Source organism: Stegostoma tigrinum, chromosome 19 (genome assembly GCF_030684315.1).
Source record: "Stegostoma tigrinum isolate sSteTig4 chromosome 19, sSteTig4.hap1, whole genome shotgun sequence".
Classification (NCBI taxonomy): domain Eukaryota; kingdom Metazoa; phylum Chordata; class Chondrichthyes; order Orectolobiformes; family Stegostomatidae; genus Stegostoma; species Stegostoma tigrinum.
Genome location: NC_081372.1, coordinates 42,744,795 through 42,772,271, shown reverse-complemented (window position 1 = coordinate 42,772,271; position 27,477 = coordinate 42,744,795).

Sequence of the window (27,477 nt, the reverse complement as noted above, 5' to 3'; positions counted from 1 at the left end):
TTTTATGGCTTAATATTATACTGTGAAATTAAACTAAAGACTTCTGCCAACTTCAAAGATATCCACAAAATGTCATGAGAAAACGGTCCGCAGTCTGTATTTTATTCGGTTTCTGTTGACCTGTATTAGTTTGTTTTTTTTAATTAAATCAGCAGATTTCAGCATTTGGAGTTTTATAATGAACAATATAGTGAAAGATTTGAGGTATCCTCATCAGGATTAAAAAGTAGCGCCAGTTCTTCTTTTGATGTATTGATATTTCAGAAATATTCCCCCACAAACCCGACTGATTTATTTGAAAAGCAGAGGTTCACCTGCACATCTGCCAATGTGGTATACTGCATCCACTGTACCCGGTGCGGCTACCTCTACATTGGGGAAACCAAGCGGAGGCTTGGGGACCGCTTTGCAGAACACCTCCGCTCAGTTCGCAACAAACAACTGCACCTCCCAGTCGCAAACCATTTCCACTCCCCCTCCCATTCTCTAGAGGACATGTCCATCATGGGCCTCCTGCACTGCCACAATGATGCCACCCGAAGGTTGCAGGAACAGCAACTCATATTCCGCCTGGGAACCCTGCAGCCATATGGTATCAATGTGGACTTCACCAGTTTCAAAATCTCCCCTTCCCCTACTGCATCCCTAAACCAGCCCAGTTCGTCCCCTCCCCGCACTGCACCACACAACCAGCCCAACTCTTCCCCCCCACTCACTGCATCCCAAAACCAGTCTAACCTGTCTCTGCCTCCCTAACCGGTTCTTCCTCTCACCCATCCCTTCCTCCCACACCAAGCCGCACCCCCAGCTACCTACTAACCTCATCCCACCTCCTTGACCTGTCCGCCTTCCCTGGACTGACCTATCCCCTCCCTACCTCCCCACCTATACTCTCTCCACCTATCTTCTTTACTCTCCATCTTCGGTCTGCCTCCCCCTCTCTCCCTATTTATTTCCAGTTCCCTCTCCCCATCCCCCTCTCTGATGAAGGGTCTAGACCCGAAACGTCAGCTTTTGTGCTCCTGAGATGCTTCTTGGCCTGCTGTGTTCATCCAGCCTCACATTTTATTATCTTGGAATTCTCCAGCATCTGCAGTTCCCATTATCTCTGATTTATTTGAAAGTTTTTCCACCAATATGCTTTTTAGAAAACTAAAACTTTTCATTATAAATTGAATATCCCAGCAGAAACCGCAACAATTTTTTTATTATATTGTATGAAATAGTCTATAATGCCTTGAACTACTGAAAACAGTCATTATGAACTATGAATAGGGTGAATATGAATTCTAAAATACATCCAGAATTATTATCGAACAAAAATTGCCTGTGTGCCACATAATGGCTATTAAGGCAGATAAGCCAAACTTTGGTCAAAGAGGTTTTAAGAAGCCTCTTAAACAAGAGATGAGATAGAAACAGAAAGGTTTACAGAAGGAATTCCCTTGTAAAGCGTCTTGTAAAGCATAGCTGCTGGCAGAGGGATTAAAATCAGATATGTGCAGGAGGCCAGAACTGGAGAAGCCCAATTACTTGGAAGATATCTATTACTTGTATCCAAAGCTTGCGTTCTACCTGATCCTCACAGAACCAAAATGTGGTCCATTTTTAGTGCATATTTTCAATAGGTTGTTTTATTTACCAAGACTTTTCTCTCTACTCCGAGAAAAATCTGCAAAATGTTGGACCTCCAAGGTGATGTCATCTGCCTGATTGTTATCTTTTGCCACTTGCCCAAATTAATTTTTGATTCCCAATGAAAGAACCTTTTCCGTAAAATATTTGAGTTGTAGACCAACTGAATATCACTTGATTGAATTATTTTTAAAGGCAAGTGATAGAGCAATAAATTACCTCACTCATTACCTTATTTCAGGTTACCAAAAATTCTTCATCATTATTTTCCAGTCAGTGTAGCAGTGGACATGAAATTAGTTTTAATGCAATAAACTGTGATCACTGTTGTTTTCAAAATGATCGGTGTTAGACCATAAGCTATGAAGAAATAGGAACAGGACCAGGCCATTCAGCCCCTCGAGCCTGCTCCACCATTCAGTGTGCTCATGGCTGATCCAACATTTCTCACATCTACTTTCCTGCCCTTTTCCAAAAATCCTTGATTCCTTTACTGATAAATAATCTATCTATCTCAATCTTAAACATGCACAAGGACTGTGCCCACACGGCTCTCTGTGGTAAGAAGTTCCAAAGAATCTCAATCATCTGAGAGAAGAAATTTCCCCTCAGCTCAGTCTTAAATTGGCACCCCTTAATTCTGACACTATGTCCTCTGATTCTAGGCTCTCCCATGAGGGGAAGTACCTTTTCAGTATTTACCCTGAGAGTGGGAGCAGGCAGAACAGGGGTGGATGGCGGCGAGAGCGGGAGCAGACAGCCCAGGGGTACACGGAGAGTGGGAGCAGGCAGCCCAGGGCCGGACGGAGGTGAGAGCGGGAGCAGGCAGCCCATGGGGGCAGATGGAGGTGAGAGTGGGAGCAGGCACCCCAGGGGCGGACGGAGGTGAGAGTGGGAGCAGGCAGCTCAGGGGGGCGGGCGAAGGTGAGAGTGGGAGCAGGCAACCACGGGGGCAGATGGAGGTGAGAGCAGGAACAGGCAGCCAGGGGGGCGGATGGTGGTGACAGCAGGAACAGGCAGCCAGGGGCGGTGGCGAGCTTAAGTCTTGGGCAGAGACGGGGGTGAAGGTAAGCCTGGGGCAGGAGTGGGGCAGCGTTAAGTCCGGGGGAGGGGAATTCGAGCTGTTCCAGCATGGCCAGGCACATATGGACTGTTAATTATGCTGCTTTGTTTTTCTACTTTTTTTAGATAGACAGACTGTTCTGTTTAACTTTTAAACTTCATTTTCTTTATTTTTCTGCTTTGTACCTAGGTACCTTTGTACCTAAGGTGGTGCTGTAAGAAGTGACTTGTAAACTTTTCACTGTACACAAGTGAGAACATGTGACAATAAACATAATTCAAAAGTCCTAGAAAATTATTCTGTGATGTAAGTATATAATGTAACTCATTTATTTCATAATTGCCTGAGAAATCTGATCCATAAAATGGGTCCTGGAACTTGATTATGCCATTGCAATGATGCAAGTCTATGCAAAATCCTTCACAATATGTTCAGAAAGCTGCTACCTAAATTACTTAAAAATGCTGTTTGAATGTTGTAATGCAATTGTATGAATCATGATGAAAGTTCTCACTGGTTCCAGTAACACACGCTAAAGTTCTATAAAAAGCAGCTTCAATTCCTCCACTTGTCATTTTTTCCCCTCATTCGCTCTCCTGAAAGCCTTGAATCCTTCTGATCTATGCATGTCAGTCACCTTCTGATTCTGAGATAACAAGGTGTTCGACCAAAAAGGGTCTAGGCCTGAAACAGCAGCCTTCCTGCTCCTCTGCTGCTGCTTGGCCTGCTGTGTTCATCCAGCTCTACACCTTGTTATCTCAGATTCTCCAGCATTTGCAGTTCCTACTATCTTCTGATTCTGTGCTTGAACGTCAATTGTGTGTGAGCTCTTGACAGTCCAAGTTAGCAGACAGAGGGCTCATAACAGGGCCCAATTTTAACAATTCCCTTAACAGGGGTTGTGGAATAAAGAAAAGCCTATATGAAGGATCTTGTCTAATTTTTCCTTTCTAGTCATAGACTTCCACAGAGAACAAATTTCCTCATTTAATATTACTAACATTGCAACTATCGGCTACACTGCAAAACACAGAGATTGGTTAACTCAAGCCAAATAATGAACCAAAGTTGAAATCACAATAGTCAATTTTCACCAACTATACAGCATCTAATTTCAAAGAGTCACCAAGGTTGAAGTCACTTTGTTTTTGGAAAGAACTTTGCAAACTTCCCCTGATGATCTAGTGTTTGAATGATGTGTGGTATATGGTACAGAGTCAAACCGACCACAAATATCCAAGATGTGATTCCTGGTTTGATCTTCGAGTTAGCTAGGCTGGCAAACAAAGTATTTCATCAGCTTTGGTATTTTTAGGACAAAAACATAACTTGCTGGAGAAACTCAGCAGGTCTGGCAGCATCCGTGGAGAGAAATGTTTCAAGTTCAGTTACTCTGCTTCAGAACCATTCAGAACCTGTTGAGCTTTTCCGTGCAATATCAGTTTTTTTTGTTTCAGATTGCCAGCACGCCCAGTTCTTTGTTTTATTTCAGTATATTTAGACAAAGGTGTGAGGTGGAGTATAGGGATGGTGTTGGGGGTGGCCGGGGGTGGGGGGGTGGAGATTCTGGTGCTCCTGGTCCTGACTAATGTCCTATTAAACCCAAGGAAAAGTATGTATGGATTATAGGTTAGGGTAGTATCAAAACCAGCATAGAGAATTGTCATGGATAGCAAGTAGGCTGCGGTCAGCTGCATGGAACTGTACATGAACAAGACAGCATGTCCTGGAGAAAATTACTCTAAAAATGCTTCTGCTGTTGGGCTACTGCAAAGTATTGAAAGCTCAGTGGTGTTAAAAGCAACACGAACCATGCATGATTGAATGCTCAAGTCAAAAGGTTAAAGAGAATATGAGTTAATATTATTAAAAATGTGCTTCTAGAGTACAGTATTGCAACTTTTGACACACCAGATTGTTCTAGCCTAGATTGAATCTTAAAATTCCCCTGCATATATAAAGTCTGTAGCTAGAGGTCACAGGAGTAAACCTGCAATATAGAACAATAATAAATCAAATGGTGGCTATCTTTCTTCTATAAGATCATTACTTGGAAAAGCTTCAAAGGTTGTGGTGACTGACATTTATAACTGGTTACTAAATTAAACCTCTGTTCGCGGTCAAATCATATATCGTCCATTTGCCAATAATAGTCATGTGGAGTTAAGCTCAATTGTCTTCATATTATCTTATATAGAGGTTATTATTTTATATAATAGTTACTTGAGTGTTGAGCTTCTACCATCAGCAAACATATCTAAATTAATCTGACTTAATATAACTCTTAAAATTCTCCAGCTGACAAGTACTACTGAGTTCAACTTAGCACATAAGTGTCAGTTAGTTATTATCTATTTATAGTAGCCAGGATTATTGTGTTATGACCAGAATAATTCTTAACAACTACATTCCAGTATTATCGTGTGTGACATCTCTATAGCATATAGGGTCCATAATTAACCATAATGCATCTGTGTATATTCCAATGTAAACTATTAATTTTCATGAGCCTTGAGTTATAATATACACCCCACTATTAAATTACAGAGCAATTTTTTATAGGTACATGGCAAGTTTCTACAGAGCAGATAGGCAAAAAAAGTGTTCATTCAACTGCAGAATATTTGTACATAGGATTCTAAATTCCAAATAATCAGTAGCTTGTACAAGTTAAAAATCTATTAACAGTTAAAATTAGTAAGTGGCAAAATCATGTATCAGAATGAAAACTAACATTCTGCAAGGTTGCCACAATCGATAAACAGGGGAAGGGAAAAATAAGGAACTGTTGCTTTGTGTCCATTAAGAAACTATTGTATATGCGCTTGTGGCAACTTAGGAAGTAATTAGTTTTAAGAGTCTGCAGTTTAAGAGTGAATGAAGTTTAGAATAATTGAATCTAAAGGCGTCTTAGTTCACACAGATTTAAAGACTAAAATTTGTAAAGCTTCGATGGAAACAATGTTTGTTAATAGGACAGTGTGTAATACCACATTCTTTACAGAAGCCTTTTCTGAGTTGGCAATTATTTAGTTATGCATTTAAGTCAATGCTGATGAGGTTTGTTTAATGGCAAAGATTTGAGATGGTAGTGTTAAAAAGTCTCCATAGAGATTTCAATAGTTTCCACATAAAGATGTTTCACTTTTCATGTTTGTCGTATAATTCATATTGCAAGCAGTTGTCAGATCAATGCTTAGTTTTGAATTTAAAATAACCAAGACCAGTTCATGCTAATTAGCTTTGTGACTACAGAATTTCACTAACATCAGTCTACTCAGATTACAAATCTTGAGTAAAAGCTCTGTAGCTAGTTTGCGAGAATTTGCAGTTGTAACGATAATCAATGACACAGTCAACCTCAACTTTATGCCAAACTTATCTTCCTGTGAGAAATTCTACTCAACATCTTCAGCATTAAAAACTATTCAAAGAGGCTTAGCTGAAAACGTCTGCCTCAGGCTAAAATGCAAAGTATTCAATTTCCAGCTAATTTACAAGTTAGCTCAACTCAATGATAAATTGTTTAGACACAACAAATAAAGATGGAACAGTGTTACTTAAGGGGAAAAATAATCAATGTTTTTGGTTGCTTTTCTAAGCTAAACTTTAAAATTAAACTTCGTTAATATTTTGCTTAATAAATTGTGCTATTTACTCATTGTTGACCCATTAATTTCATTAATTTATTTTCAATTTTGTGACATCATTTTAGAAATGCACAAAATAAATGACAAATGCCATTTTCATACAGCAGTGACTATATTTTAATGATTCCAATGGTTGCGTCCATGTTGGTTCAGTCAGTTTACATAATGAGTCACTGAATCAAAAGATCAGGAGGGTCCCGGGTCTACTCAAGTCTCAGATACTTGATCTTGGATGGCAGCAGGGGTGCTACAATGGGTAACAGTGCTATGCAACAGGGAGGGAGAGTTTGGTGAGAGCTGCCATTCCAAATTTTGACACAACAACTGCCGCTGCATATTTGAGGAAGTCAGATTGGACAAAATTGCTTCAGCTTTAGTTCATCAAGAGGCCTAGTAACCCACACAGCAAATAGTGGCCAAATTAGAGGACAATTCAACAGTGGAACTGGAACCCATGAGGAAATTAACTTTCTGGACAGAAAGCAAAGGGTCCAAAATGGCTTGAAGTGAAAGAATATAATGTCTGTCATTGGCTGCCCACTCCACTGTTATCCAGTTAAGAATGCACAAACCCAAATGAGGTTTGGGTATTAAAAGTATTATTCACCACAGTTCTGCTCATGTTTCCATTTTTCCTTTATTGTTTTATAGTGAAGATTCTGATGTTTCAGAGATAGTAAGAACCGCTGATGCTGGAGTCAGAGTTAACACAGCGTGGAGCTGGAGGAACACAGCAGACCAGGCAGCATCAGAGGAGCAGGAATGTTGATGTTTTGAGTTGAGACCCCTCTTCAGAAATAGGGCTGAGTTAAGGGAGCTGGGAAATAAATTGAGAGAGGAGGGGTGGAGTTGGGGATGGAGGTGGGATGGTGATAGGTGGTCTTCTACCATGTCCCTAGACTTCCCCCTCACTGAGGATGAATGGTCAGTCCTCAGTAAAGGACTTGCCTTCATTCTCCTCCACCCACACATCAATGAACAATGTTCATGCTTGGACATTGAACTCTTTTTCCACTGACTCTGCCTCTGTGTCTATTTTCTTAACCATGAGTCTGACCTGCTCTGTACAGACCCTTCCTCTTACCTCCATCCTCCTGGACACCACCCCAAGGCCTCCTACCCTTCCTCAACCACTTCATCTCTAACTGCCATCAAGACGTTCATCGCCTCAACATCTCCAGCCCTCTCACCCATTCCAGCCTCTCCCCCACAGAACACGCAGCCCTCCGCTTCCTCCACTCCAACCTAATCTCACCACCAAACCCACGGATAAGGGTGGTGTAATTGTGGTATGACGCACTGACCTTTACATCACCAAGGTCAGGCACCAACTCTCTAACATCTCCTATTGCCCCCTCGATCTTGACTCCATCTCTGATCACCAAAGCATCATCTCTCAAACCATTCACACCTTCATCATCTCATGTAACCACCTACCTGCAGCTTCCAACCTCTTCATTCCCCAACCCTGCACCACCCATTTCTGTCTCCTTCCCAAAATCCACAAGCCTAACTGTCGTGTCTGGCCCATTGTCTCTGCCTGCTCCTACCCCACTGAACTCATCGCTGCTTACCATGGCTCTATTTTCTTCTCCGTGGTCCAGGAACTCCGCACCTACATCCCATGCCCTCCACATCCTCCTAGAATTCCAATTCCCTGGCCCCCAGCACCTCATCTTCACTATGGATGCCCCCAGTTCTTGTACACATGTATCCCCCACCCAGATGACCTAAAAGCCTTCTGCTTCTTCCTCTCCCACAGGCCCAACCTGTACCCTTCCACTGACACCCTTATCTGCTTAACCAAACTCATCCTTACCCTTAGCAACTTCTCCTTTAACTCCTCCCACCTCCTACAGACTAAGGGGGTGGCCATGGGAAGGCGCATGGGCCCAATCTATGCCTGCCTCTTCATAGGATACATGGAGCAGTCCCTCTTCCACAGCTAAACTGGCACTATCCCCCACCTCTTCCCCCACTGCATCGATTATTGTATTGACACTGCCTCGTGCTCCCATGAGGAGTTTAAATAGTTCATCAACTTTACTAACACCTTTCACCCCAACCTCAAGCTCACCTGGACCATCTCTGATACCTCTCCCTCCTTCCTGGACCTCTCTGTCTCCATCACTGGTGACTGCGTCAAAACTGACATCTATTTCAAACCCACAGACTCCCACAGCTACCTGGACTGCACCTCCTCACCCATCTTCTTGCAAGAATGCGATCCTCTACCCCCTATTCCTCTGCCGCATCTACTCCCAAGATGGGGCGTTCCAATCCTGCACATCCCATACATCCTCTTATTTCAAGGGCTACAACTTCTCCCCTTTGGTGGTTGAAAACGCTCTGGACTGCAACTCTTGTGTTTCCCATACCTCTGTCCTCACGTCCCCTTCCCCTAATAAAAACAAAGACAGAATCCCCTTTGTCCTCACATATCACCCCAAGAACCTTCATATCTAACATGTCATTCTCCACCACTTCCGTCACCTACAATCCAACCCCACAACCAAAGCTAAATTTCCCTCCCCACCCTTATTTGCCTTTCATAAGGACCGCGCTCTCTGTAACTCCCTCACCCACTCCACACGCCTGACTAACCCCGCCACACCCAATACCTTTCCCTGCAACTGCAGGAAGTGCCCAGCCTGCCCCTACACCTCTCTCCTCCCCTCCATTCAAGGAACCAAGCAAACCTTCCACAACAGACAGGGGTTCACCTGCACATCTGTCAGTGTGGTCTATTGCATCTGCAGCTCCAGTTATGGCCTCGGCTACATCGATGAGACCAAACAGAGGCTTGGGGACAGCTTTGTAGAACATCTACACTCTGTTCATGACAAACGACAACACCTTCCAGTCGTGAACCACAACCACGCCCACTCCCAGGGTGATATGTCTATTCTGGCTCTCCTCCAGTGTACAATGGCACCACGCAGAAACTGGAGGAACAGCAGCTCACATTCTGCCTTGGGACCCTACAGCCTAATGGCCTAAATGTGGATTTTTACCAGTTTCAAAATCTCCCCAACCCTCTCTTTCATCCCCACTCCCTTGACCTGATACAACCTGCCCATCTTCTCTCCCACCTATCTGCCCCTCCTATCTCACTGACCAATCCCCACCGCTGCCTACCTGCACTCACCTAACACTGTCCCACCTTCCTTCCCCAGCCCCACCCCTCCTCTCTCTTTTTCTGAGCTCGCTTCCCCCTCCCACATTTCTGAAGACGTTCCTGACCTGAAACGTCAGCTTTCCTGCTCCTCCGATGTTGCCTGGCCTGCTGTGTTCCTCTAACTCCACACAATTATTCTGACATTTCATGTGCTTTATTTAAAGCTAGTAAGGTTTGATGCTTTATTTGAGAATCTCTGGACTGTGGACAAGTTCACATATACTTTTGGACACTGCTGATTCCTTATTCTAGAGCAGTAGTTTCCAACATTTTTAAGCACAAGATCACTTTTTAAATTTAAGTGCAGCCGGGAAGTATCCTGAGGAAAATCTAGAGTAAAAAAATCTATTTTTAAAACTACATAAATTTAAAACCGAGTATATATAATTTGTCATAACAAGGTGTAGAGCTGGATGAACACAGCAGGCCAAGCAGCATCAGAAGAGCAGGAAAGCTGACATTTCAGGCCTAGACCCTTCTTCAGAAAAATAGAAGAAAGGTCCAGGCCCGAAACGTCACCTTTCCTGCTCTTCTGATGCTGCTTGGCCTGCTGTGTTCATCTAGCTCTACACCTTATTATCTCAGATTCTCCAGCATCTGGCGTTCCTACTGCCTCTCATATATAATTTGTCAGTGTTTGCTGACACTGACAACTATTGGCAACTATGCATGTGTACTCATTGGGGAACACATGCTTCCAAGCACCAATGTCATGCGCAAATGTCCTCTTCCTGTCTGTCTCCCTTCCATTCTCCTCAGGCTCCAGGACATTGGTTAGGCCACTTTTGGAATGCTGTGCTGCAAGTCTGGGCTTCCTACTATAGGAAGTTTATTGTGATACTTGACACAAGGAATTGCCAGGGCTGGAGAGTTTGAGCTACAGGGAAAGGCTGAATAGGTTATGGTTATTTTCCCTGGAGCATCAGAGGCTGAGGGATGACCTTATAGAGGTTTATGAAATCATGAGGGGCACAGATGGGGTAAACAGCAAGGTCTTTTTCTTAGGGTGGGAGAATCCAAAACAATAGAACATATAGGTTTAAGGTGAGAGGGGGAAGATTTAACTGTGAGCTGAGGAGCAACATTTTCGTGCAGAGAGTGCTGCGTGTATGGAACAAGCTTCCAGAGGAACTGATGCAGGTGGGTGTAATTACAACATTTAAAAGGCATCTGGATGGGTTTATGAATATAAAGCGTTTAGAGGAATATGGATCAACTGCTGGTAAGTGGAACTAGATCAGTTTAGAGATAACGGGAACTGCAGATGCTGGAGAATCCGAGATAACAAAGTTTAGAGCTGGATGAACACAGCAGGCCAAGCAGCATCAAGCACAAAAGCTGACGTTTCAGGCCTAGACCTTTCATCAGAAAAGATCAGTTTAGGATGTCTGGTCGGGGTGGGTGAGTTGGACTGAATGGTCTGTTTCTGTGTTTTACAACTCTATGACTCCAGCTGCCACCATACTTTATTCTGTGTATTAGGCTGACACTGCTACTAGCACAGTTCGGAATTCTGCCTTAGTATCGCTGAGCTGTGGGTTTTTACATGTATACTTCGAGAAATTGCAGCCTCCTTAACTTCGAGTAAGGCTCATTGACTAATTTTGTCCTGTAACATTTTGTTTACAGGTTTCTGGACACAGCTGTCTAGTGTAATGTCTAAAGCCTCTCTCTTGACATCCTTCTTTTCATTTTGATTTCTACTTCTGCTCAGATCTGTTGATGTCAGAGTCAAATTTATCAGGTGCATTTGCATATTTTGTTATATTGCATGATATATTTGAATTGCCCAGTATGGAAACAATATGTTACAGACTATGAGTGAAAACAGTCCAGTTGTATTTTCCTTTAATTTCAGTGAAATAGAAAACTATGTAGATGTATGTATTCTATGTGGAACAATGTATTCATTATTGCCCTTCTGAATTCCCACAGACAGCCATTTTACAGGAACCTGTCAATCCTGTGTTAGATAATGTCTGTAATAGCAGGAAAGGATTTTAAAGATCCATAGTTTTCAGATTGACTTAGAATAGAATGATATGATGGTAATATCATCAAACTCATTCCCTACCCACCATCACATCACCCCCGCCCAGAGCGGGTTGAGGGGGAATTCCACCAGTAAAGACCTGGCACCCAGCCCAAACAGTGAATGAAAATCTGTTATTAAATTATGCACAGCTATGAAATTAACTGCCAAACAACTGATGTCCTGCTGTGCCCAGCAGTTAAAGCGATCATCCTGTGAATTAATGGGCGTTGAAATATTACTCAGGACTTAGACTCTGCTGGGCTAAAAATCAAACTCCGGAAGGGGTATAAAATCTGGCATAGAGGATTGGCCATTTGTTTTCACTTTGATGGAATAGATCATTGGACAGGTTTAACAAGGGGGCAATTTTCCACCACCTGCTGAAGTTGAATTTTATTTTCGCTTCATTTCAACCATCTTTTTCCGCTCTTCCATGTTGCTCACTCTTGACTGTTTCTGCAGTTAACTGAGGGCACAAGTATATGTCTTCACTAAATTCCTGACCCTCACACTGATTTGTCACCTGGCATTCATCCAAATAATTAAATCAATAGGCTATCAAATGTATTTCAATCTAGGCGGCAGCTAGAATGCTACAGTTGCCTATGGCCCAAAGAAAGGATGCATCCATTCAAGTTTGACCGAACCTATTAATTAATGAGTTGTTCACTTCAAGCATTTTCTCTATTTCTACTCCAGATTACAGGCGTACTGTTTATGTCCAGAAGTAGACTGCTTAGGTCATTGAGCCTGCCTGGCCAATTGATAAGTGGCCCTGTGACTGCTGCTACAAAACGCAAAAATGTGGATATTGGGATGATGAAAAGGTTAGACTCACAACTAAGAAATAGTAGGTAAAATATGAAAGAACTGCAGATGCTGTAAACCAGGAAACAAAACAGAAATTGCTGAAAGAACTCAGCAGGTCTGGCAGCATCTGTGAAGGGAAAAAATAGAATTAACATTTCAGGTCGGCCTGAAACAGGAATTCTGTTTTTGGTTGGATAACATGGGTTCACATTTTAGGATTGTGATGATGGCTCTGGTATCAGCCAATTTACAGTATTTGTCAGCTTGAGATAAAAAAAGGATGAGAACAAAACGTTGGGAAATTGTTTAAACAAAAGAAATTATGAAGAACAAAGCTGAAATGGATTAATTTCATAATAACATTAGTAATTCCATACATTAAATTGATCTTTATGGAGCAATATGTAGCAAGAGCAAAGTTAATTAATAACAGATGAGAGACATTCTCAAAACATGGTAAACAATAAATAACAAATTATTTAGCAAGAGCCTACAAATTTTTTCTGGTTAAAACTTTAACTGAGGTTGATTTGATTTACTGAAGTGTGGTTACTGATTTCACCAGTACCAGAGTTTAACAGTAGCCCTTTGTTCTTTGGTCATTTCTGCTTTAATGGTTTACTATGAGTCATATTTATGGAAACTGAAATAATGACATAGCAGATCATCAGAAACATAAGGAATTTATAGGAGAATGGGAAGGTCTAGAGGTTGTGTGTTTTGTTCAAAGGCAGAAGGACAGGAACAGGATAGTGAGGGAATGAGCAGTAAGAGATTGGTGAATGGTGTGACATTTGCTGAAGCATTTGGGAGCGAGGGCCATTTTTTCCTTGCTACCCCTGTCCCCCACAGAAGATCAGCAATCAGTCATTACTGCGTCATTTCCTCACAAGCCTAACAGTATTCTACTGTAAGAAGAATTCAGCCAAGCCAAACTATGAAGAGAAGAATGTCCTGGTGATCCATGAGCTAGGAGGTATTTATTGACATATTGAGCATTTAATTAAAATGTGTTTCTTTATATGAAAAGGACATAATACTATTCTTTATTCAAAAAAAGGATAAATGACATTTTGAAATTCAGGCAAGCATGTATAATGAACACAGCTGTCAAAACAAAATATTTGAAATTTAAACAATGGCCTTTATTGAAACTAGAAAAGAACTTTTAAAATTACACCAGCTCTCCGAATGGGAAAAGTACTCAAATGCATCTCAATATCTAAACAATGTTAGGCAAAGCAATGGTGAACATAACTTTGCAGAGCCATAGATGAATTGCCAGAGTCAAAACACATTTACATTACAAAAATTAATAGTGACAGTTGAAGTTGTAAAACATTTAACTCTCACCTGTCAAAATGTTTCTGACTCCATTGGTTCCCCTGATGCCTATACATTTTTCAATGAGATCCAAAGCCAGCAGCAGCACACAAATCATAACTTCTGTGTGTGTGTGTGTGTGTGTGTGTGTGTGTGTGTGTGTGTGTGTGTGTGTGTGTGTGTGTGTGTCTGAAAATTAAAATTTCCTCTGGGCATTTATTTCAATGATGACACAAACCTCTTAAGAAGTATGTGCAAAATTGTGACACTAAACCTTTTTGATCTGTAAAAGGCCACAGGAACATAGCATGGGTTTGGGAAAGGAGAGAAATTTCAGTCAAAAATGTCAAAGTTTCAGGTTTCCCAACTCCATTCCATGTCAACTGGGCAGTGAAAATCTGGTCTAGTGTGTATTTGTTTAAACAGTAGATGCTGATGACATGGTGGTGTGAGGGGGAAGGGAGAATTTGTGGCTTAGAAAAGTTATTGACCATGACAGGTTGATTGAGCTAAATTAATTTTGTGGTTTGGTTAAAACAACTCAACCACCCAACACCCGGGGTGAATGATGGTTTTTGCATATATTGAATCAACACTTTCACACCTTACATTTACTGTTGGCCAAATCCCTTATGGTGTCATTAGCACTTAACATTAATACAAAATGATTTTTTAAAAATTCAGCAAACCAGATGTCGAAATTAATCATGAATTTTGAAACTGCTGTATTTCACAGGGAGGATCCTGCTTTCAAATATTAATTACAAACATTTGTTACCACATTTTTAGAGATCTGACTGTTTGTGGCAAATAAGTTTCCAGCCGACATCATCTTTCTCTGACTCTGTTTACTGTGCATGCAATGTGTTTCCCACAATGATATACCTACTCTGCACTAAGTGCACATTAAGCTCTCAGCACTATCTACTTTTTGGGTAAGAGGTTGTTGTGAATAATTATTCAGCTGTAAGTTTTTGCAGGGGTGGTTCTAGATCACTTAAGAAATGTTATGTTATCCAGACAACCAAATAGAGAACTGGATTTTGTCAGACTATTTGATTTCAAGTCACAATTATTTTATGAAGGAATAAAGGTGCATCAGCTTTAGATAAAGTAGATATATTCAATGCACATAAATGAAGCATGTACTTTTTATTGCTAGCCCACATCAGGTGTTTCAACATTATCAAAGGTCAAATCTGCATTACACACACTGAAGCAGAAGTCATAATAAATGTCTGCAGTTTCTTTGAAACATTATGAAAAATTCTTCTTTTTTTGTGGTTGCCTTCCTTTAATTCAAAAGCAATTCAAAAGCTCACTGTCAGTACAGATCATAAACCTGGAAGCAAAAACAATTTGGTACTTTTGAGCTTTGTTTGTGAACTAAATCCGACCTGACAGTGGTATTTTCTTTTCTCCATAGTATATATTGCATTTATCAATGACATTATTTCCTTTTAGCGTAACTATGTGGCCTAAATTTAAAATTATTGTATCAATTTTACAGGTGACAGGCTAACACCTTTCTCCGGCTAGTCTCTAACGCGTTTATTGATATGGTGGGAAGGTGAAAATCTAACTGATAATGAACAAGCTGATTGTATTGAATGCTATTTATGGTCTGAAAAATGAGTGAAATTTCTATATCAACATACTTTCAAGTCAGTGCTAATTTTCAAATTTAGTTTCCTATGTGATTCCAAGACTTCATATTTCCACCCCCATAACAGCCACTGTTGCTATTTCCTAACACCCACTGAAACTCTTAAGCTCTTATACTAGTCATCTGTAAATTCAAGTTCTTGTTGTATGCTATCCTCAGCTTCTAAGAAGAACAGGGAAAAATTACATTTGCACAGTAGTTTTTGCGATCTCTGGATGTGTAAAGTGCTTCACAGCCAACTAAATAGTGTTGATTTGTAGACACAGTTATAATGTTGGGAAATGAGGCAACCAATGTGTATGTTCAACAAAGTCTCACAAATAAAAAGATAGATAGATGACCAGAAAATCTATTTTGCAGTGATGATAGTTTGACAAGAAATGTTGGCCATAAAATCCATAATTCTATCAGCCACATTCATCAGCTACAACCCATAACTATCCAACAACCAGCCATAAATACAGTGAGCAGATCATTAAAATTGTGTGCACATGGTGAAGGTGGATTGTTCAAATCATTTCCCAAATGCTTTACCACTTAATGCTATTGTAACGCTAAGGACAATGGAGTCAGGAAGGAACTTGCCTCATCCAAGTGTGGCCTACTCAAGTAGAAGCTGGGGCTTCATTTCACCATCAGAACTGGAACAGAATTTGACTCTTAGAGCTACAAGAGCACCAAACTCAGCAATGTTGGGAAACTCAGAGATCTCCTCCTAGCTCACCCTAGAAGTCTTGGGCCTTGTCTTCCCTGTGCCTATGTAGAACATTCCAGATCATCATATAGTTTACATGCAGGGTCAGATTTTGGCTGTATCAATCCTCTTTTAAAATACACAGGTTGGAATCAGGGTTCTAATCTCTCATCTTGACACATGCTGCAAATGTACCATGCGTTGCTGAGACCACATCATATCTATGCAGTAATGGCCTCCTTACTTATGAGGGAGAAACTTGCATTGGAAGAAGCTTGGAGCGTGTTCATGAGGCTGATTCCTGACGCAAATGGATTGTCTTATAAGGAAAGGGTGAGCAAATTGTGCCCATACTCACTGGAGTTTAGGAGTAGAGGTGAAACACATAAGATTCTGAGGAGGCATTGTCAGAGAAGACAATGAGAGGAAGTATCCCCTCATGGGGAAATATTGAACAAGGGGGCACACATTCAAAATAAAAACAGATTTAAAACTGAGAAGAGGAGGAATTTCTTCTAACAGCAAAATTCTCTTCCACAAAATGCACATGAGGCTGAGTTATTAATATATTCAAGGCTATGTTAGATAGATTTTTGAGCAACAAATGCATCAGGGGTTGAGGGGGCAGGCATGACAGCAAGAGTTAAGGTCACAATCAGATCAACCAAGATTTTACAGAATGGTAGAGCAGGCTCAATCAGCTGAAAGATTTATTTCTGCTTCTATTTCTCATAATCGTATGAAAAGAATTGGGCTGTTTGTAAATAAAATTCATTAAATTCTTTCAGTTGCCTTTTGAGACTGTTATGATAGAATTATCCGTACAGTCTTGATTTTACACAAGATCTGAACATCAAATTATTTATGTGAGTTTACTTATGACAGCAAAACATTTTGAAGATACTTTAACATCATTTTGTGTATTGTGTTTTAATACTTCAGATGAATATGGAAAAAATATTTACCCTCTTTAACTCTGTTAATTCTGTATTCGACTCGGTTAGTTCTTCTAAGAAGACATTTTTCTCATTCAGTAAAATAATCTCATGTAATATAAACTGAACAACCAAAGAGTCTTATCGATATGGCAAGAGCTAGGCTGCAGAATTTAATGCTACTCTAGCCCCTTTTTGTAGAATCCTCAGTGCATACTCTACATCTGACAAACTGACACAAGGTTATTGAGTTGGGAACCTGGGAACAGAATTCCATTTGGTCCAGATGAAACGGGAGTCATACAGACGCAAAGTCAGCTCAACTGGCATAAAACTTTACCAGACAGCACTGTGGTTGTTTTGATTATGCTGCTTTCCATATAGTCTGGATTGTAAAAAAGTGTGAGAGCAACAATGGTTGGGCACCGGCAAGGAAAGCATTGGTGAAGTTGAATATTAAAAATAGGGATTAAAGGTTCCAGCTGTGGTAGAGGCAGAGACAGAGTTGTAATGGAAATCTGATAAATTATGAGTTTAGAACCCTAAGGTGTTCTGCAGCCTGGTTCAACCTGGCTAAGCAACCAAAAAAGATGAAAAAGACAGTGGCAGAAGTGCGTTCCCTGTGTCAGGAGCCAAAAAACAATGGCTTTGATTTGATCTATTGTAGAAGTCTTTGACTTATCCATGGCTATGTTGAACAAACAGGTCCACAGAATCACTATCAACCCCACTGCATCCCAAAACCAGCCCAGCTCGTCCCCTCCCCCCACTGCATCCCAAAACCAGCCCAGCCTGTCCCCGCCTCCCTAACCTGTTCTTCCTCTCACCTATCCCCTCCTCCCACCTCAAGCTGCACCTCCATTTCCTACCTATGAACCTCATCCCGCCTCCTTGACCTATCCGCCCTCCCTGGACTGACCTATCCCCTCCCTACCTCGCAACCTATACTCTCCTCTCCACCTATCTTCTTTTCTCTCCATCTTTGGTCCACCTCCCCCTCTCTCCCTATTTATTCCAGAACCCTCACCCCATCCCCCCCTCTGATGAAGGGTCTAGGCCAGAAATGTCAGTTTTTGTGCTCCTGAGATGCTGCTTGGCCTGCTGTGTTCATCTAGCTTCACACTTTGTTATCTTGGATTCTCCAGCATCTGCAGTTCCCATTATCTCTGATCAACATATATGTGCCTGGTAAGGCAGAGCAGATAACTCTGGATGATAGGGTGGCAGATGGACAAGTCAGTTCTCTGGAGAATTTGCATAATGAAATATTAGACATCAATCTTTGAAATTATAGTGAATGTATCATATTCACGTAACACTTTGGTAATGACAGGCATATTTATCTGGAATAGATCAATTTTTAAACCTGTTTTCATTAGGCTACAGGCAACTGAAAGAGATTATTTGCATGTAGTACCAAAAATCCTTTTCAATTTTTTCCATGTCAAACATACTTACTGAAATGTTAAACAATTCAGTTGATAGAAAGCTAGAGATTGGTGCAGTGGTATGTTGTTTTCAACTCACATTCTCTTTTTCCCTCTGAAGATGTATGTGACTCATATTGGGACACAACTTTACCCACATTCTGATGTCTCAGTCACTTTTCAATAGGGTTGCTAAGGTGGTGCAGAATTGTGGCAACTAACATGCATACAACTAGAGTCAGCAAAAGTAACTGGGGCCAAGGTTTTCCTCTTTTGATTTGAACTGCATATTATTTATTTTTGGTTTTAATTTTTAAAATTTGAACTACTGATATGTAGATATTGTGTATGTCTAAAAATTATCTGCTGGTCTTGCCTTCACACCCTGCCCCAATCACTTTCTTTTTCTCATGACTCATATCCCATATCCCAGTTCCCACTCACAAAAAAAAAGTCACATCTTCTCACTGCTCCTGGTCCTCAGAGCTGCAATGCAGCCAGGACCTCTGCTGTGGCACTGCTGTTCACAGAGGTTACAGACCTCTGATTGGCTGGCAGAATAAGGTTAGGCAAAACATCAAAGACATTGACCTCATTGGCCACGCTGTCTGCTGAGGCATTACTTAACTGGCTGATTAGTTCTTGATCTGGCAGGCTTTCTTGATGGCCAGAGTGGGCTTGTTTCTGTCTCAAAGATGCTCACCCCCTCACAAAGAAAGGAAACTGTAGTTCTAGAGATAATGGGAACTGCAGATGCTGGAGAATTCCAAGATAATAAAATGTGAGGCTGGATGAACACAGCAGGCCAAGCAGCATCTCAGGAGCACAAAAGCTCCTGAGATGCTGCTTGGCCTGCTGTGTTCATCCAGCCTCACATTTTATTAAACTGTAGTTCTAGTTCCTCCTTCCAAAATCATCCAAGACAACGGTAATAACATGCTCAGATCAACTGGCTGCTGGCACCTATGTGACTCAGTCCCACAAAAAATGGTGGATTTGGCCAGCAAATTATTGTGTTAGGGGTGGGGAGTGGGGGCGCATTGCGCAAACAACTTCTCATCAATATGCTTTATTAATAACATTTGTAAAAGTAGACTGCAACATCACATAAAGTGAAATACAATTCTGTTTATTTCGATAAAATTTATGGTACTCTGTGAGGTTTCTCACTGCACCAACAAGTTACATTTACATGATACATTTTATGTCAAATATTCCCACATGCGTACAGTTATTTTATCCTAATTCTGCCGATTCCTCACACCCTTGTGAAGATATTGTGCCTCTAATTTGCTGTGTGGCTAAAACATGTATACTATGCCTTTAAGCTAAACAGCAAAAGCCTCAATGTGTAGTCATCAGTTTGCAAATAATGTCCACATTCAAACTGTAGTCTCCCCTAATGCACAAATCACAACAATCAGTTTGTCAAGTAACAACAATGGTAATTGATGCAACATTGGCCTTTAGTGATTTTTTGATGAATTTTCATTTATCACACTGTGACAAATTGTATCACGCAGATAAATGTCAGGTGACGTGTGCAGCTGTCCCTTTTCAAATTTGCAAATGAGAAAGCTTTGTGAATATACAAGAACTATTGACTGATGCCAAAAATTTTATATCAAATATTCAAGCAGGAGATATCTGCCTTTTATATTTTCAAATCAAGATTAAAGGGACAGTAATAAAATGGATATTTGGCACAATGTGTCAGATTTCATGCCTATTGCAATGTGAACTGAGTCCCAGGCTCAACAAAGCCACATTTAAAAGGAAATTTTAAAGGCAACTGTTTCAGGATGAAATTTCCTGCACGTTTCTCATTGTTGTGTCAATACTACAATTTTACCAACAAATTTTGAATTTGTAAACAATGTAGATGAGAGAAATAATCTTTTATTTCAATAACATTCAAGGTGGCGGTGGCGGGGGTTGGGGTGGGGATGTGGGGGTGGGGTGCTTCCTTAAACCTTTTTTGTAATTGCATTACCTTGGACGAATCTAACAAAGTAGTAGCTTTTGAAGTTGGGATAAATTATATAAAGAAATGCTTATAAGAACATTATAATCCTGGTTCCAAGAGTAATATCACTAAATTTTATTTGGTTTGATTTAGGAACACTGAGAGTGTGCTAGAGTGTGATGTACAAGGATTACAGAATGCATTATTCAACTGCTATTCTTGCAAAATGTCTGGAAGAGAATCCCACATTTGGCAGTACCAGACACATCATGAGGTATATGTTCATGCTTGTTCATTTTGGTTTAATAAACTACAAAAGTTTAAAATGATTGCAAGTCAGTTCCCTTTTGATAAGCTAGGCAGGGTTTTGAAAGTTCACCCAACTACTTATGTTAGAAAAAGCATTGATTTGCTTCGGTTGTAATTTTTAAGCTTACCACTTGGTTTTAGCTTTGTCAGAGGAAAATGATAATTGTTCATCATTTTCTCACTCCACCTTTTTATCTGTCTTTCTTGCCAGCTCAATATAATAATTAAAATTGGTAAGTGATGAAACATTGCACTCAAGAATGGATTTAAAACCATTTAGTAAGGTTTGCTAAGAATAAAAATAGTCATGTACTTTATTTTCCACTGGGCAAAATTATAAGCTAAGCATCTTAAAAACCAAGGCAACTGAAGAAATATCCCATTGTGATCAAATTAATTTTGAGTTGATTCAGTTCAGTTATTTTATATTGATTTTATTACGAAAGCAAGAAGCATCAAAGCTTTCAATCGTTGCAGTGTTAATTAATAATTACTCTAACAAAAAGTATTAGCTTTAGACAGTTCCACAATGGTCCCATTTTCTTCAATATGCCATCACATCTACAACCTTTCCAGACATAGTAATCCATAGATGAATTATTTAAAAGTTTTGGAAGCGTTATGCAAACATTTCAAAAAACTTCTGGCATTTATTTAATAATACACATTTACAAGCTGATTTCACATTGTTTCTCCCTGTCACACTGAACTTTGCCAGGATAGACATTTGACCTATTTCTCAAAACACTGTGCTCTGACTCATTCCACACAACCTAATTAAGATACGTTGCTGCAAATTGATCAGATCAACCATTTTACATGCCTAAACTGGACTGCATGGTGGTTATCATTTAAACAATAAACACTGGCTTTGATAAGATTCTCTTCACAATCCTTCCCTTTTCTCTTTATTCAAATGAAAGAACTGGTCTATCTACATGTTTTCTGTTTTCAGTGAGTTACCAGTTGTTCTCGTGAATCAAATTTACATTATTCATTTAGAAAGTATACTTGACGTGAGACTTTTAAAAAAGTAAGCACAAAGTTCAGAATAACTTAAAAGACGACAAATCAAAAATCATGTTACACTCTTCACAGGCTATTCTGAAATAATTGTTTGCATTACATGTTTTTATCAAGCAAAGTCATTTGTAAATAATAATGATTAGAATTCATTGGGATTGGACAAGGTGTTATAGGAATGAAAAGAGCCTTGATTTGTAAGGAGTACCTTAATATATGGCATATGCTGCAGACTTTTAGCTAATTCACATGTCTCTCTGCACTAATAATGGAGGAGGTTACATGCCAATTATTCAGGGTGAAATCAGGCAGTAAGCTCAGCACAATAGAAGCAGTGTTCAGGTCCTTGATGTGGCACATTTTTTAAACACATTATCACCAGCTGCTTCAGAACAGTCCTGATACATCTTAGTCTCTAACTATAACAAGGAATGCAAATTGCTTTAAATTGGCAATTTACATTATTTTATCTTTACATATAGCAATATGTGCCAGCTTCTTTATCACTGGTAATTTCTCAAAATGATTTCCATATATTTTGTTGTTTTCCGCATTATAACATGCAGATTATTGTCAACTGAAATTGGGCATCCATTAAAGTGCTTTGTCTCTGACACACACACACACACCCCTTTTCATTAGCAGTGGCCATACACTCACAGTCCACTCAATCTAATGTAAGATTATAGCCATTGGGTTTTTGACTGTATAAAATATAGGAATTGTATATAGCGGAATTATATAAAATAGTACACCAGTTTGAAAAGAATAATTAGCATTTAGTGCACTCTCTTGTAGGGCTAACTCATGTAAAAATGCTTGTCAGAGCTAACCTGGCCTCAAACACACATCTGGAACTGACCACAAGCCATAAAATTTATCTTGCAGAGTCAGTGGAATATATGTAATACCTCAAAAATGTTTTATAAAGTTCCGAATTAGTTAAAATATCTGGTTCTGTGACTGAGTAATAGCGTTCATATTGAAACAAGAATCAACTGCAAAAAAAGTTAAAAGACGAATTAAACAAACAAAGTAATGTTGAAGGTTTAGTTAAAAACACATTTGATATCAATTTCAGCTAATTTGTTTTGATTTAAATTATTTTTTTAAATGATTGCAAAACAAATTATAGCCAGAACAAGCACAGTATTGGACCAGAATTTAAGTTCTTGGTGTTCTGCTCTGCAATATTGTCACTCTATCATCCAGTCAGCTGTCTCACAAATTGATCAGTGAATTATACACCTTTCATCTCTGGTACTGGGGTTTAAATCTACCTCAGACCAATAAAAGTCTCCCAAGCCTGTTTGTTATAAGAATCCAACATGATATGTGTTTCTGTAGCCTTAGAATACATGCCTAAGCAGGTATAAGATTACAGAACAAAAAAAATCCTATTTAGGCACAATTTGGGAATTTCACTAAGGAACAGGAGAAAAGGTCACTCCAATTACATATTGATGGATCAAGCGTAGAGCATTTGGGAGTTTTATGCTGTTTGGCTCATAACTTTAGGATGTTGCTGTGATCCAACAACATCCCTCAGCTTGAGAAGCACATATAAGAACAGATAAAAGAGGATCATGATAGTAGATAATGCCAATGCTTTGCTGACGATATTATCTTGGTAATCTCCTGGCCAACCTTCTTCTTTCCGTGCTTTGTAAACTTAAGCTCATCTGCAATCGTGCTGCTCACTTCTCAACTTTAACGATGTCCTGTTCAACAACCATCCTGTCCTGTTGACCTGCATTGGCTCTTATCTTTAAATCCCTCTTTGTCATTACTTCCCTGACTTGGTGACCATTCCTGACTACACAAGCAAGGGATGCGCTGGTCCAGTTGTGTCACTGGCTTAGTTGCCCAGATCCTGATGTTAATGTTCTGGGCCAATGGGTTCCAATACCTCAGTACAAATAGTGAAATTTGAATTTTTTTTAAAATTACAATTACAAAAATAGCCTCATGGTGGTCATGTAACTTTCGATTGGCACTAAAAACCCATCTGGTCGACTATGTCAATTAGGGAAGGAAGTCTATTGTCTTTATTAGTCTGGCCCACATGTGGCTCCAAATCCACAGCAATTTGCATGAATTGCCCAATAACCCTCCACCACCACCCACTATCCCCTACCTTCTAGCTTATTTTGTATCCACATAGTTAGTTCTCCTTGTATTCCATGTGATCTGACCTAGTTTACCAGTCCACCGGTCTCCTTTCATCAATCCTCTTTGTCACCTCTTCAAAAAGCTCAATCAAGCCAGTGAGACACCGCACACGAAGCTACGTTCAGTCCTTGCCTTTCCAAATACATATACATCCTATTCATCAGAATCCCCTGCAACACGTGCCCATCATTGTTGTCAGGCACACCATCTGTTTGAGGAATCAGTTACCCTGTCTATTGCATGCTACTTACACTACTTGGCCTGCATCTGGTTCTGTCTTGCAGCTTCACCATACATCTAGTCCTTTGGTATGCAGGTGCAGCCCTTGCCACGTTCTCCTGCACTTTTCTTCGAACCAAGGTTGATCCCTTGGCTTAGTGGCAGTGACAGGATGAGGGATATGCTTAAGGTTACTGTAATGGTTGGATATAATTTTGCAGTTGCTGACCCACAGTACCTCATGAACGCGCAGTTCTGTGTTTTTAAATCTGTTCAAAATCTATCAGTACAGTAGAAATGTCTCACAAGATAATGGAGTGTACCTTCAATTTGAATGGGAGATGTTATGTCCACAATTCCTGGGCAGTGGTCACTCCCACTCTGTCATAATGGATTGATGCTTCTATTACAAGTAGATTGGTGTGGATAAAATCAAGTATGTTTTCTGTCCTTTTCGTTCCTCAACACCAGTCACTGATCCACTCTAGGAACTATGTGCATTGGGACTTGATCAGAACAATGAGAAGTGGTGCTACCGACCCATTCTTGATGATGGACATTGAAGCCCTGCACCCAGAGCATGTTAAATTTCCTTGCCAATCTCAGTGCATCCTCTATGTGGTGTTCAACTTGAAGGAATCAGCTGAAGGGTGGGGAAGGAGGTGTTAACCTGCAGAGGATGCCTCTTACCTGAAAAACAAGCTGCTCCTCCTTTTTAACTGAAGGGAGTCTTAATGGCCCTCTAACATAAGAACCTACTTCTTGCCCTTAATTGGACAGCGAACCCGCACTCTCAACATTAATTGGCCAATGTGGGAAAATCACTGCCAGGAAACAGTCCCCCATACAGAGCTGTGCTATGACCCCCATTTGGATCTTGACGTCAGGGTCTCAACTCAAAGACAAAATTCTGACAATGTGTTTCCCAATATTTGTAATTAATGCCTTAATTAGTCATGACTTGTCAGAATGTTTTAATAGTGATTGCCTCTTTTTTTGTTGGGTACTAGTGATATTTTTGGTCAGAGGGATCTTCAGCCAAAACAATTTTATTTTCAAATCAATTTTCAATCAGCTCTTCACAGTATCCTACAATGTGGAAGAATGCCTTTCAGCTGATCAAGTCTACACTGTCTGTTTGCAGAGCATCCCACCCAGACACATCTTTTCCCTATAACATTGCATTTCCCAAAGTTAATCCACACATTCCTGGGCACTATGGGCAATTTAGCATGGTTAATCCACCCAACCTAACATCATTGGATGGTGGGAAGAAACCAGAGCACCTGGAGGAAACCCACACAGGCACAGGGAGAATGTGCAAACTCCACACAGATAGTTGCCTGAGGCTGGAATTGAACCCGGATCCCTGGCCTTGTGAAGCAACACAGTGCTACCTCTTACACTTGTTGATTGTGTTCTTAATTATACACAGGTGACTAACAGTAACTGGGGGTTCACTGTGCCCCTAAACCTAGGGACAAGTTGAAAGACTTATTGTCAGGTTGAGAGATACATGTTTGTAATGTGTATCTCTGCAAGTATAAGTTTTATGAAGTTTTCTTCCAGTTACTTATGTTTATTGGCTGATTCTATTCCTTATTTTTTTTCCAAGGGGTTGAATGGTTTCCTCCTGTTCGTGTATCATTACAATGGATTTCTACTTTTGTTTATGGAAGCTCCCTTCCATATGTTCTCTAGAGCATTCAGAGCAAGAAGGTAGTCCCAGGGTACAATCCTGGACTGTGCTGAGAGCTGTTTTAAACTACCATTGAACACCATGCCAATTGCTTGTAGAAGAGAAAAAAGTATTGGGAAGGATCCTTGTTCTCTGGTAACTTGCACTCTAATTCAGTCAAGGACAATGATCTTCACAAGATGTACATATTTTTTGAGGGGCTGCCATAGAGCTGTAGCTTATTGTCTGTTGAATTGGCTCCAAGACAGTTGTTGAAATTAAAAATAAGACACGGAATTTAATGAAAGTTGGTTTATTCAGAGATTGCAATTTTACAGAACTCTGCCTCCTGATTACTCCTGCAGAAGCCTAGCAGTCCCTTTTAGGTATTTTCTAATCAACTTGTTTAGAGATGTTATCACACCCCTTGGGAGAACTACAGCTTCTAGCTCAGAGGAAGGGAATTACCACAGCACACAAAAGCCTTCCAGGGCTGTTTAGGCATTTTGCAGAAGTCGGGTCACTACCACAGGAGTCTACATTAGATATTGTAAAATATTTGTAAATCAACTTGTCCAGAGATGTTATTATACACCTCTGAAGCAGGTGGGACCTGACCCTTGTCTCCAGGCTCAGAGTCAGGGACAATAATGCTGTGCCGCAAGAGGCATGGATCCTGCAAGTTATTTTCTAATCAACCTATTCAGAAATGGTACTACAGGCCACTAGGCAGGTGGGACTTGATCCCAGGCCTTTTGGTTCAGGAGTATAGGGAAACTACCACTACACCACTAGATACTCCAAGTGAATTAATCAATCATGTTTACCTTTAACCCTAATGATATAATTGACTAGGCACTAATATTGCCCACACTATCATCTGATACATTGAGTATGTTTTTTGCATATTATCAAGCATCAATAATAGTAGAAAGCTTAATAGAACATGGTTAGTTGTTGACAGTGCCAAAGCAAAGCACTTATCGTATCCTTACCTGTATCATGTCACACAATGATATTTGGAGAAGTGGTTACTATTAAGCATTTTCTTTTTTTGTTGGTTTGATGGCACCAAATAAATTCCACCACCATATCTAATTTGTCATGCCACAACTAGAATATACCATCTGTGCTTCATTGAAACTTTTTAACTAATTCTTGTAGTTAGCCCACAGTGATGGGCAATTGCTCATTTATTGTAAGAACACTTTGATCTTGCCTGCCAGCAACTGCTTAGCACAAATTTAGCAGGAAAAGCACCTATCAAGGTTTCAATGTGTATTTTTGTAATAAAAGCTGTATACACATGGGATTTCCAGAGAGTCAGTAGTCATTGGAGACAGGGGGGATTTTTAAAGATGTGACTTAATTTGTTTCCCTCACCCAGGTTCTCTTGTATCCAACGGCTTCTGTCCCTTCATGCTGCAAGTCATATGTAAATAATGGTTTTCACAGACTGCACACAAAGTCACTTACAGCAGAGACATGACTATGGCAAGGCAGCACACTAAGGGTACGATGGCTTTCTCTAAATATTGCCCTTCTCATAAAAATAATATAAGCAGTATGATTTGCAATTAAAGTTATGCAAGTGTTCAGTAGATGTGGTCACAAAGAAAATTATCATGCATTAACAAATCAATGTTGCTAACTGTAGTCAGTTCCATTTTTGACAGTCTCTGCTTATCTTTAAA